The following is a 13,430-nucleotide window of genomic DNA, read 5'->3' as shown; positions in this document are numbered from 1 at the left end:
GAAATACACACACACACACACACACACCAGTGTGAGAGAGAAACCAAAAAGATGATTAATTGTTATGCAAATGTAAAATAATTTACTCAAATAAATACCTTTTGTCTGACTACCTTTCCCCAAGCAAAGTATGGATTCACAGTAACCACTTTATGCTTAGGTTCTGTATAACCCAAGCTCCGGCAAATGTAAGCAGTGTGCAGAATTCACTGTCGCAGTTCATCTCTGCATGGAACCACTCGTCTTGTTTCTGATCATACTTTTTAACCCAGCCTATTTACCAGTCCATCCCTTATTGTGACAATGACAGAGGCATGAACTCTTTGTTTGCTGTAGTTTCAGCTTCTTTTCATGTTACGAAGCAATTTACCTTGAACAAAGCTATGTAGACATTCTCTATGGCATATATGAATTAGCTTTGTTTGTATTTTTCCAAAACCATTTCCGCACGTAATTCTCACAGAAGAAAAATCTAGGTTATGTATTTGTATTTTATAGAAAAGTGACCTTGTGACTTGGCTAGGACATAATTTTGCAGAATTGTAGATGTGGCCTTCTGAGGGGTTTCTATCATCTTAAGAAAATGAAATCAACGGCTAATAATAGAAAGCTACCTTTTTTGAGTGACTTTCGGAGAAATGGAAGGATGGTCTCTTCATATTTTAAATGCCAATGAAGTAGCGTTGGGAACTGTTGAAAAACTTTTCAGTGTTCATATAGTGTAATTTCCTGTACTGTTTTGAAGCTGACAAATGACGTCAGAGTCATTTTTATTATTTTAATCCTCAATAAAACCCAAGGGTCACATCTAATGTGGCAGTTTTTAAAACCTTCCATGAGTTATAGCTCAATTAACAGAAGAGGTACAGCCATTCCCATAAGCTCGAAGCTCCTAGTGCAATATTTTGCGTACTTTCCTCTGGCGTTGTCGCTGCTGTAAGATACCCATTCTCCTATCCTTACCCTCAATCCTGTGCAACCCTAATTAAACTCAGGGAAAATAAAAGTTCATGAAAGGAGATAGACGATTTGAAGGAAGCAGAGATCTGGCTTCCACAAGGAAGTGTGTCAGCTACAGTGAGCAGTGAGCAAGAGAGCAAAGAGAGGTGGACACGATACAGGCGCTGTACATGTGGAGGAATGAGATCGTAATCTCTGATAGTTGTACATGCTAACACACATATAGGACGAAAATGAACATGCTACATACTCAGTTGTTATTGAATAGTTATCAACTGATCATGGAAAAGGGTCTAAGACATATAACATAAATTGGCTATATCATGGAAGGCTTTGGGGAAAAAGCAGATTCACTGAGGAGTAGACATATTAGGGTCTGAAAGGTCTGAACTTTTAAAATATCTTTTAAAAAATTAGCCAGCATGTTCCTTTATCTATGTTATGTACACAACCACTTAAAAGTTTTTTTATCTACTACCCTGGTCCTTTTTTTGCGTTTTTTTTCAGCCATGACCTGTGATCTATGCATGGTTCTGTAGCAATGGTTTTCACAAGATGTTAGCTTTTGCTTTCCTAGAGTCTTAGTGAGACTTCCTGGGGCTGGCAGTGTGTTCTCAAGGTGCTTTTCTTACCTGACTGGTTTTCTTACCTGATCTAGACGCTCTGCTAAGGCTCTGAAATGGCAGGCTTCTTTCTTCTTCTTGGGGCTTCTGCCCAGGGTTTCTTGGGCTCCCTCACAGCATGAAGGTTCTCTCTCAAAAAAGATGATTGCTGACAGTTTGTTGATGCTTCCTATTGAATATGCTACAGCATCTTTTCTGCCATGTTCCACTTGTCAGAGCAAGGAAAGCTTCCACCAATCCACAATGGAGAAGGCAAAGACTCTCTCTTTCCTCGGAAGGAGTGTGAAAGATTCTAAGTCAGCCCCCAGAGTCATCATCACCTCAGGAGTCAGGGAAATGTTAAATGACAGGGGAATTGTGGGAAAATGAGTTCTAAGTTAAAAAAAGTTAACTACCACAAAACTGATCTAGTGAACACAGGGCTACATAGGGTTCAGAGCCATGAGAAACAGTTTAACCTACTAGGAAAACTGACATGTTAGTTGTACATGGAATGCTAATATTTGCAACAGAACACACTTATGTATATGACACGTGTGTGTGTGTGTGTGTGTTTTCAATAAGAATCATTAATACAGATAGAATAGCGGAGGAATCTAGAATTCTGTAGAACCTAACATTAAAGTTGCTGTTCCCACTAAGCCCTCTTGTGGTCCTTTCAGCTCTAATGCTTTGCCATTCATTTAGTCAGTTCCACCGTTCCCTCTCTTCCTTTTTTTTTCCTTCCTCCCTTCTGGTCTTCCTCTGCCTTCCCTTATGTTCTCTCTCTCCTCCCTTCCTTCCCTTGTCCCTCCCCCCTTTCCCCTCCCTCCCCCTTCTCCCTTCACTCTCCCTCCCACTCCCTTTCTCCCATTGCTTATTGGTCACTTCCTGGTCCCTTTCATCCATCCTCCCTCCCTTACAGATGCTTACTTAGCATCCACCACATTTCAATCAGAGTTAGCTGGGACAGAGCACACTTACCGTCACTGTTTCTACCCAGATATAGAACAAGCCAGGCCTTAAATTTGCTGATTCTCCCGTCTTAGCCTCCTGAGTAAGAAATTACAGCCTGTACTGCCAACACCTCCCCTCACCCTGGGTTATCGTATGGACTGCTTGTCAATTATGGTTTTTACAGTGATAATATTCCCTCCCTTCCTTTTCCACAACGATTCCATTGTAATTATGTAACAATAAGCAAGACAGCATTTGTCCAGAGATCAGATCCTCTCTGTAAGGTAGTCTCCATCCTGGACAGCCTTCTTCACAATATGCAGGGGACTTCTTCTGGAACCACATAGATACTGAAGAACATTGATCACCCAGAGGGATGTACTTTCTTATGGAAATTAAAAAATATATATTTAAAAATCAGTAGATTGAATATTCTCCTTTAGGCATTCATTCAAATAGTTTATGTAATTGTATTGATATTCAAATAATTGATATTACTTTATGACATGATTTACAAAGGAAGTGACTATTCCAATTATCATCATCACCATCATCACCATCCTCTTTCTCACTCACACACTCCACAATAAACACTGGAATATTATTATTTTATTTGCAAAAGTAAATATATGGTAAAAGATATTTTATTTGTACATTAAAGTAGGTTTTGTAGAACAATATTTTCATAATACTGAGGGGCTGAGTGATAAAGCCCACAGGTGAATTCTTTCCTCGTGTTAGCGGAACGTTGGTAGAAGAGCCCAGTCTTCTGCATGTCTGATATTCATGGGAGGAAGGTACACACATGGCACCTTTGCCCTTCTTGTTTATAATCCTGTGCTATCTCCTAAAGGAGTAAGGAGTCAGGGATTCTCAGGTGCCATCAGTGGAACCCACTGGCTGAACTCTTGATGGTAAGAGATGAAGATGCCTGAGTTTGTTAGATGTAATGATCTTAGTTGGTGAGAAGGCATTACATATCATCTATGTAATACATCTTATTCAAGGACATTGTACTGTTATTTTCTCAAAGTCTCCCAGGTTCTCACAGCTATAGAAATGAAAGCTCATTAGCTCTAGCCTGTACTTCACCGTGTACTGTGTGGGTTGCCAGCAGTTGCACACGGTGAGAGAGAAGAGGCGTCTAATGGTCCCCAAAGTGACTGCCTCTCTGAGTTTCCCTAACAGTCTCAGGTAAGAGCTTAGGCTCCTGGTCTGACAAGGTAATTAAAGGAATCTGGGAAGACTCATTCAGTTCATAATTATTTTTAGGTCCAATATAGCTTGACCTTACTAATTCAGAATTATGGAGAGAGATATTAGTTTGGCTTAATGAGAGGCATGAAAAATGTAACATTTTAAATTGAAATAGAGCTTTATTACTTGGGGCCATATTCAAAAACCACAGACTAATAGTTTAACACTTTTGTGGCTGCTCCTGGGCCTGCTTTAATGATGAGATAAGGACAAGCCTCAATTTGCTTGGAGTCATTCTTCTCCTTGGCCTTCAAACCTCGTGGTCTTTATTGTTTTGATTTGCAATGCAACAAATTATTTTAAATGTATATATATTCATGAATTTCTTTCCCTATACAATCACAAAAGTGACATATCACTGCTACAAGAAACCCAAGCGAAAATGTACAGGAAGAAAAATGATAATAAATGTCTCCTTTCTTTTAGCTCGGATCTGGTGACAACTTGGCAGGAATCCTTCCAGAGCCAGTTCAGCTGCCTTAGTGAGGGCATGCAGTAGATGCTCACTAAGTATCTGTCAAGTTGATTTGGAGTAAGCCTGCGTCTATAAGCAGCTTGCTTTTATCTTTTACAATGGCTGATTTCTTTTCATTACTACTTCCTGATTGCACCTCTGCGGTGGCTTTGCTTCTAAGGGAACTATGGAATGGGCCTCAGCGAGACTTCCCATCAGCAGACTTGTCCTCACTCTTTTCTCATATATAGCCACAGACTTGTCATCCTCAGTCTGCTTTGTTCTGTATGTCTCTGCCAAGAATCATCCCACTGTACTTTACATGACCTAAAGCGGGTGATGAAAATCTATTCTATAAGATTCTGCTACTGGAGCTGTGCCTCCACTGGTTTGCTTAAGACACATAACTGCCTCACTTGAATCTCCAGTACTGTGTAACAGGGTGTGGTATCATGTGTGCAATCTGAGCATGTTGGGGGTAGAGGCAAAGGAAGCCATGTAGAGAATTGGTGGCCAACTTGATCTGCTGGAGACACTTTCTCAAAACAAACAAAACAAATGTAACATACAAACAACATTTAAAAAACAAAAAGAGATTTCATGTGCAGCTCTAGTCTGACATAACTTCTTATCCATCATGCTACCTGGATCTTTTATCTCCACTGAAATAGACATCATGGGGAAACAAGGAGGAGCTCTACCAGTGTTGGTCCTTGCCACTGTGTGTAACCTCTATGTGTTGACAACAGTGCATGGCAGCAAGAGACATCGAGAACAACAGGAAGTGTCACCTTGTATTGTTAGCAACTCTTGTACAGGCCTTGGGCACTGAGACCTTCAGCCCTACAAAGACAAACTGTATAGTTCTTGTGTAGGTCTAAGAACTTGGGATTCCCCACTACCTAATATTATCTGATGTTATAGCATCTGAGTCCACAGTGTCTCGTTTCCTGGGTCCTTGAAGCTGCAGCTGCTTCTGTCCCTGATGCTGCTGATGGCACCTCCTTTGCTGCTGTCTACAGTACTGCTCTGCTACTGTCTTCTGCCAACACCACTGCAGCTGCTTCTCCCTAAAGTCATCGCTCTGGCTTCTGTAGCTGTGCCTCTGCTGATGTCAAGACTGCAGGATGCTGCTGGCGATCTACCACTTCTGAAGCTCTGCCTCAGGCATACATCTTTCCCCTGTGTCTGCTGCCGCTCCGTCACCACCATTCCAAAGTTGCTTCCCTTGTGCTACCAGCTGAGCTAACCTTACTAACAACAGATTTCAAAAGTAGACAAGAAAAGACTACATAAAAGAATCCCTTCAGAGGGGTTAGTGTTGCAACACTAGAGGGTGTACTGCAGGAAGTGTCTCATCGTTGGCTCACAAAATAAAGAAAACATCCTGCTTAGAGAGTCAGTGAATGGATTTTGATACTGATCGTAGAACGCCTTCATGAAAATCAAGGACGGTGGTTACACCGATCAAAGCACTGTTGCTTTTGTACCAGCCGCAGCTGTCCCCCTGTTAGACCAGCAGAGGAAATGCTACCTTCTGCTCTTAGCAGAAAGGCTTACAATACCATCGGATGTTCATCAGTGTTAGTGATTGCAAAAAAGTCAAGTATCCACGCAAAATCTGAGATAGGCACGGCTGAATGTACAGCTGTGTTTCATAGCAAGCAGCTATGGATGGCATGTAACTTCAACAAGATACCTATCAAATATTGTTCTAAATAACCATTCTTGGCATAAATGCAGTCTAACTATTTTCAGGTGTAATAGCTTCCTCAAAGCAAACAAGACACCAGAGAAGAATGTAACAGTTTTTACTTATTGAGTCAAATGTCCCTTCCCCAAAGGTCTTCACTGATTTTATAAAGACCATGAACCTCAGAACTCGTGAATGGACCAACATGGATGATGGTTATTAGCAATGACACTAATAGAGTTTTAGCATTGCATAACACCTTCCCCACAGCACAGGGAGTGGTGGGTTCCCCTAAGTTTCACCATAGTTACAATTTACTGTACCTTCTGCCTTCACAGCCTTAAAACTCCTGGCAAGTTAGCCTATTTGAAATGCCAGGTTTGCTTTCTGCTCCATTTTGCCTCTGTGATTATATTCCTTCTGAGTTTCACTGTAGGATTCAATTAAACAATAATTTTAAGTAAGTCCTTTCTTGGGACATTTGATTTGACATTCTAGAGAGCTTGCTAGCACAGATTAAGGAAACATTCTTACTACACTTGAAGCTAAGATGGAAGATGTCAAATTCATACAAAAAAATTAATATAATTATTTCTGTCATATCACCCACTCTTTGCATCCACAAATAAGTAGGTATTCTATTCCCATCCCAGAATAGTTATTGACCTCTTTCTTCCATTTTCTTCTCCTAAACTGTTTATTCTTCCTTCCTGTCTCAGTACCCACACTTTATATTCCGCAAGGCATTATCGTGTATCTACTTATGTAATGCTGCCTCTCTACCTCCTACTGCATCTTCAACTAAGTGCCTTGTAAATTCCTCAAGGACAAGAATGTGTTTCTTTGTTGTACAAAACCTCTGAACCAATGCTGGGAAGATCATCTTAAATTACAAGCATGCTCTATGCACTCCATTTGATTTTTGTCTACACAAGCCTTTAGAAAACTTTACTTTGGATAAGCCAGGTGAGTCTTGCCTTGAATCGTCTGCAAATTGAAGTTTGAGGTAGAATGGCCATGGGAGTGAACAGTGATCTTTCTTCTAATGTTCTGGGGAGGTGGGGACACCATCTTATATCTCAGACCACACTTAGATGAACAATAAATAGCATGGCCCATGAAATAAAACACAATCTAAAAACCTGTAGTTTCTACAGCAACAACTTAAAATTGGAAAAAAAAACAATTTCCAGCTTTTGTTAGTTTTCTTGACTCATTTAAATCTGACAGAGGAGCGAGGGATATAACAGGACAATTTTCTGGACAGGACTACATTCATTACTCTCTTTTCTTCTCCTCCCTTTTCCCTCTTTTTCATCTTCCTGAACCTCCCAAATACTCCAACTTTTCTTTCCAGTGATGTCTGATTCATTTGCCACCTGCTATATCTTTCCCCAGCCAAAAGACAGAGCACTGTGGTCCAGGTGCATTTCAGTCAGAGGCAGTTGTTTTCGGAGAAGGAATTCTGATGTCAGTGTTGACATCAAAATGTCCCTATATTGTCACACTTGAACAATCCCATTTTCATCTTGCAGAAGTAAATATGAGCTCCACTCATGGCTGAGTTTGTAAGACCTAAATGAATGAGGTGTAATCTCCAGGCTACAGCTTGATCTGAAAAAAAAAAAAAAAAAGAAAGAATGGTTCAGAAGTCCCTGAAACTAAGTTATTGTTTGCAAGAGGCAAGCATCTGCTGGTGCAAATGGAAACAGTTTGTCTTGTAAGTAGACTCAGAGTGATTTCTCTTCTGACAAAGTGGAGAGATGAGAGAGGAAATATGGACCCTGAACTCTAGAATCCTGTTCCTGCTACATAATTTAAGGTCACAGACTAAGCACCTTTTCTTAAATGAAACAAATAGTGCAATAAATGGTAATGGAAACAATGTATCTTCACTTTCTGATGTGGATCTGATGAGACCCTGCTAATGAACAGGGAAGCAGCTGATGCAAAATTGCTCCAAGTGCATCATGGGAGATGAGATTCTACATGAAGTACAGGCTTCAGTGCCTGGAGGTCTGTCATATCAGTCTCTTCCCACTTCCCTCCCTCCTACCCTCTTTCCTCCCCCTTTTTGTGTATGTTTGAAGTACATGTTTGATGGTTCATGTGTGTATATGCCTACATACATATACATTAGATTGCCAGATAGATAGACGATAGATAGATAGATAGATAGATAGATAGATAGATAGATAGATAGATAGATTTGATCTAAAGATGCTGGTTACTACCTATGCATTTCTGTTAAGCCCTCAACCATGTAAATCTGTAGCTATAGCTTGACAAAACCTCTTGAGAAAATATTTTAATACTTGAGTCCCTTTGATCAAATGCATTACTTCAGAAGTGTTTTGATGATTCATATATATATATATTTATTTTTATTTTATGTGTATGAGTGCATATCTGCATGTATATGTGTGCACCACACATGTGACTGGTGTCTTTCAGAGGCCAGAAGCGTGGATCCCCTAGAACTGAAGTTACACAGATAGTTGTGAGCCACAATGTGGGTGAAACCAAGCAGCAAGTGGTATAAACTGCTGATCCATCTCTCTAGCACCACTTTGGAGCTTTGTTATCGTTACTGTTAAAGATTTTACTTAGCTTCATCCCTCGTTAACTCAATACCCCAAGAGTTATTTAGAACTAAAATTCTCCAGGTCACAAATGGGAGGAATGAAGAAGATGCCTTTCACTTGCTCATTCATTCTCTCTGCAATCTGACTCTAATCCAGAGTCTGTTAGCTTTCTAACCACAGGAATTAACTTTTGCAAAGTCTAAAATTTGAGAAGCTCAGTGTATCAGAGAGGTTATTTTTAGAAGAGACAAAACCAACCCTTGTTTAAGATGAGGTAATGGTGTGTGGGGAGAGGGGGCCGTTGGAAACATTCAGTGCTAATGAATAATGCAATTTGATTTACTGGAGCAATGAAAGGGGATGATGGCTTTCTGCCCTCTGTTAATGTACACAAGATAATGGCTGTTTCACTTTAACGGTGTGTCTGCAAGTATCTAATACAGCTTATTTTTTATTCCAGGTCAAGTCATCATCCTTTAAAACTCATTTAGGACTAGCTGTCATATTAAAGGGTACTTTTGAAAATAAGGAAAATCTAACATGAAGTTGTGATCAGGTTTTTCTTTCTCCACACACAAAAAAAATATGTTTCTTAAGAGAATGTTTAAGACATGAAAGGGGCTACAGATTGAGCATCCTGATGACAAACAGAGCCAAGGTTAAGGAGCCTAATGGTTCAGGCGACTGTGTTTGGCTACCACTGCTGTTAGGTTGACACTACAATCACATAGCTCTTCAGAAGTTGCAGTTGTATTTGCCAACTCTTAGTCTGTACATAGTGCTATACCATCCCCGGGCTCAGATATGCTTCAATAAAAGACTCACAAATTATGTAAAACTGAGAGGTATGAAATATACATGAGTGTTATGTATTAGAGGGAGCTTATGAAAGTGTGGAGCCTGACGCAGTAATAAAAGAGACTTCGTGCATTAAGTTTCAGGTCTTCGGCGTGTAAGAGTATACATCTGTCACATTCAGCAGAGCTCTGCCTAAGTAGGAGAGGTGAAAGTACCTGTGGGAGTTGTGCAACCAGAATAAATTGTTCTGCAATTCCTTCCTCCCTCTTCTCCTTACCTGCATAGTTGTGAGTACTGTAGTTGGGAGGAAGTGGAAAAAGCTTGACCAGAGTGGGAAGAATGCTGTTTAGTATGATAAAGAAAGAGAAGAGAGGTCACCAATCAGAAGCACAATTTCTTTTCTTGTAAAGTGTCCAGTTGCACTCTCGAGTTAGACAACAGTTTCTATGCAGACATCAGGAAAGCCGATAGCAGTGTAACACAGTTAGCAGTGTAGCACGGATTTCTCTTCTCACTTTTGAAGTCCCCTGGGACTTTACTGAGTTTACTAAGGTCAATCTCTCAATCATAACTTTCCTTCAGATGACTGTGAACAGAGATGCCCTTTGCAAGAGTGTAGAGTGCGTAGAGCTGAGAGTTGTGAATTGATTGGCTGAGGCCTGAGTTAGAGTTCCGTTTCGTGATCGCAGAACCAGGGCAGTAGCGTTCACTTCTGGTCCAAGAGAAAAGCAGTGGGCCAAAGTGGAAGAATGTGGAGGTGTGGAAGTTTGGGAATGCAGCGAAGCTGCAGGCATGGGGATGTGAGGTGCAAGAACAGAAGCAGAGGCAAGGCAAAGCCTAGCACTGGAGGAGGAAGAAGGGCTCAGCTCCACTGAGAACAGTCACCCAGGGTTAGGCACCGTGGTGACAGTGAAGATGATGCACAGGTCTTAGTCTTAGGGAAGGGAAGCTCCTGGGAGAATGAGGAATGGAGGATAATTTTACATGAAACCAGCTTTGTGGTTCAGTGTAATGCTCAACAGACGAAAGAAAACAGACTATTCTGGTACAGTCTTATAAAGAGAAAAAGTGGGGGGATATAAAGAGAACATTATCCTTCCCTCCCACCCCTTTCTTTTCCCCTAAATGAGACAAGAAAAAAATAGCAATGGAAATTGAGTCCCATATGCTTCTCTTGCGATTTTAAACATATTTCCCTTCATTTTTAGAAAACATTTTGGTCATTCCTTTATACTTCCAGCCAGGCACTAGGCAAGTTTCCTTGGCTATTAGAACCAAATCAGACTGCCTGACAAACAGGCTTCAGCGTCTTCCCCAGAGTGTCGATGCTAATCAAGTTATGTTTCTGACACACCAGGGGCTAATCATCCAGAAAGATTAGCACATGCCTGTGTGCTGTTACGTCATCATGATGCCTGATTTGTTAATGGGAATATTCTACCTCTGAAGACAATACATGTTTAATTTCTGATACTAAGGAGGATAAATAGTGGCCTGGGTAATAATGTCTGAGACAAGATGTACCAGTGAATTCACTGTAGAATTCACACTGATTCCTAAGAAAACCAAGGGCACAGATTGAGCTCAAATAATTCACTGATTTAAGGGGAATTTCTATGTCATGGAGAAATTGGGTAGTGTCTATAGTAGTGGTTCTCAGTCTCTGGGTCGTGACTCCTTTGTGGGTCAAACAACCCTGTTCATGCAGGTCACATATAAGATATCCTGAATATCAACTGTTTGCATTATAATTTATAACAGTAGCAAAATTTCACTTATGAAGTAATAACAAAAATAATTTTATGGTTCAGGGTCACCAGAAAATGAGGGACTATATTAAAGAGTAGCAGCATTAGGAAGGCTGAAAACCCTGCTCTAGAGTTTCACTAGTTACTTGAGTCTACATCTTTCATAATTACCAGATTCTAATTTAAAGGGAATTAGTTTCTAACCTTTTACATCATGGATGAATGGCAGCTTATAAAACTAATTCTTGTCTGTGAATGAGCAAATTCTGCCCAGTGCTGTAAAGCCTTGGTGGCTGCCTTCCAATTCTCCCATCCCTAAGAGAGGTTTGCCTACATTTCCATAGTCGTGTTCACTATTAATTTATTTGTTCACTCACTCACTCACTCATTCATTAATTTATTTATCTATTTGTTTATTGAGGAGGGTTCTCTCCTTGTCCTGGAACTCACAGAGTAGGCTTAGTCGGTTAGCCAAGGATTCAACTGTCTTCATCTCTCTGGAACATGTCACCGTGCCATGTCACCTTGCCCAGCTTTTATTACAAGAGTTTGAGGATTAAACTCAGGTCCTCATGCTCATAAGACAAACAAGTTATTGACCGGGCTATCTCCTTTTCCAACATTTTCACAGTTTAAAATCTTTGTATAAAGTAAAGCCTTTTGGAATGCTTCTTTGGCTGCTCAACTCATCTGCCAGCTGTCCTGTATTACAAGTAAAATGAAATATTTGATCCCTGCCTTTTATGCCCACCTGAGAGTCATAATTGAGGCTTTGGTTGCTCCGCTTGTGGGTGTCACTGCCACCCTGAGCACTCTGCTTGTACCAGGACTCCTACTTTTGGAACCCGTCAGTGTCCAACCCAGCCCTAAGTAGGAAGAAAGGAGCAGTAAGATCCCCAGGAGAGCAAATAGGTTAAGTGACTTTGATTAGCATATTCCATCTGGTGTTGCAAAGGCAAAAGGCCATGCCCACAAAGCCCTTTCCTCGCGATCCCATTTAGAATAACCAGGACTTAGATTTTCTTTGATGCTCTACACTAGAGCACAGAAGGAACATGTATCTGATGCAGCACATCCTGTTAAATTTCTATCCTACTCAGACAGATGTGATATTTGAAGATGGAGCGCTATTTGATTCCAATTCTTGCTTCATTTCTGAGACTCTTTGGCAGTTAGTAGTCTTTTTAACTACTAACGTCTGTATCTATTACTGCTATCTACTCCTTCTGTGTGCGTGTCCTGCTAGCTATCACCAATAGCCACTCTGCTGGTGAGATTTTTCAGGTAATTTTTTTTCTTTTGCAAGAGAAAATTTGTGGGCTCATTCTGCATTCCTGGAGATGAGAAAGCAAAATGCATCTTAGTGCCTGCTACTAAGATAACTGTCAACTCTGAGGCAGAATTTGATCAATGAGTTATTGCCTCTTCATCTTTCCTTTCTCTTCAGGAAACATTCAGCTGTTTCAGAGTGCTGTGCCCCCAGTTGTTCAGCCATCACCAGAACTTTCACATTGAAGTGATGCTAAAGAGCATGTTTGCCAGAAATTTTCAAATTTAATCTGAAACATGGCTTTTGTTTCAAGGCAAAACTAGCCCAGCGGCATATATCTATGGCTGGAATAGTTTTAATCAGCTTTTAAAATCAAGATCACTCTTAATTGATAACGTTTTCAATGATTTTAAAATCTATTACCCCACTTTCTGCTGGATTACATGAGAATCAATTTCTATGATTATGTCCCTGCAATATTTATTTGCCATTTGTATGGGGTAATCCTATTCTTTAAATTTCCTGATTATTTGTAAGACAACCATATATTCAATACTAATATATACTAAGAGAAAAACAATCTAAATGATATCATTCTTTCTCTGGCTCCTATATTTAAGACTTTTAGAATATTCCCAAACTGAACACTCCCAAACCCTTTTGATCGTGCTGTGGTCATTCATTCAAAGAGCTTACTTCCAAAATTGGAAGTTTCATTTAAAAAACAAAACAAAAATCAGTATAATGCTGGTTACCTGACCTTCCTTGGGACGTGATTTGAATAGTCTTTTTAAATTATTAGTTCATGAGAGAGCTTCTTATAAACTGTTCTGATCATATGTACTCCCACTTCTTAAATTGTTCCTAGATCCATCCTCAATCCCTGCCCACACAGTTTTATGGTTTTTGCACTTTTTTCGTCTTTTTCTTTCTTCCTTTCTTGTTTTTAACACATGAAGACCAATTTGTGCTGACCTGATTTTCTTGGCTATGTGGTCTTCCACTGGGTCATGATAAACTTACCATGGGATACACTCTTAGAGAAAACTGTCTTCCAGAGGTTAATAATTGTCACTAACTCCATAGTTAGTTGTGTGCCCATTGGT

General features: G+C 40.2%; 1 protein-coding gene across 4 annotated transcripts in view; it reads left to right on the top strand.

Moving 5' to 3' along the window:
* The window catches only part of Sorcs1 (sortilin related VPS10 domain containing receptor 1), a 508,764-nt gene that overhangs the window by 134,323 nt on the left and 361,011 nt on the right, over positions 1-13,430 (top strand). The window lies entirely within an intron of this gene.

This window comes from Grammomys surdaster, unplaced genomic scaffold (genome assembly GCF_004785775.1).
Source record: "Grammomys surdaster isolate TR1022 unplaced genomic scaffold, NIH_TR_1.0 66, whole genome shotgun sequence".
Lineage (NCBI taxonomy): Eukaryota > Metazoa > Chordata > Mammalia > Rodentia > Muridae > Grammomys > Grammomys surdaster.
The sequence above is the reverse complement of the archived record's forward strand: the minus strand, read 5'-3'. Positions and strand labels throughout refer to the sequence as shown.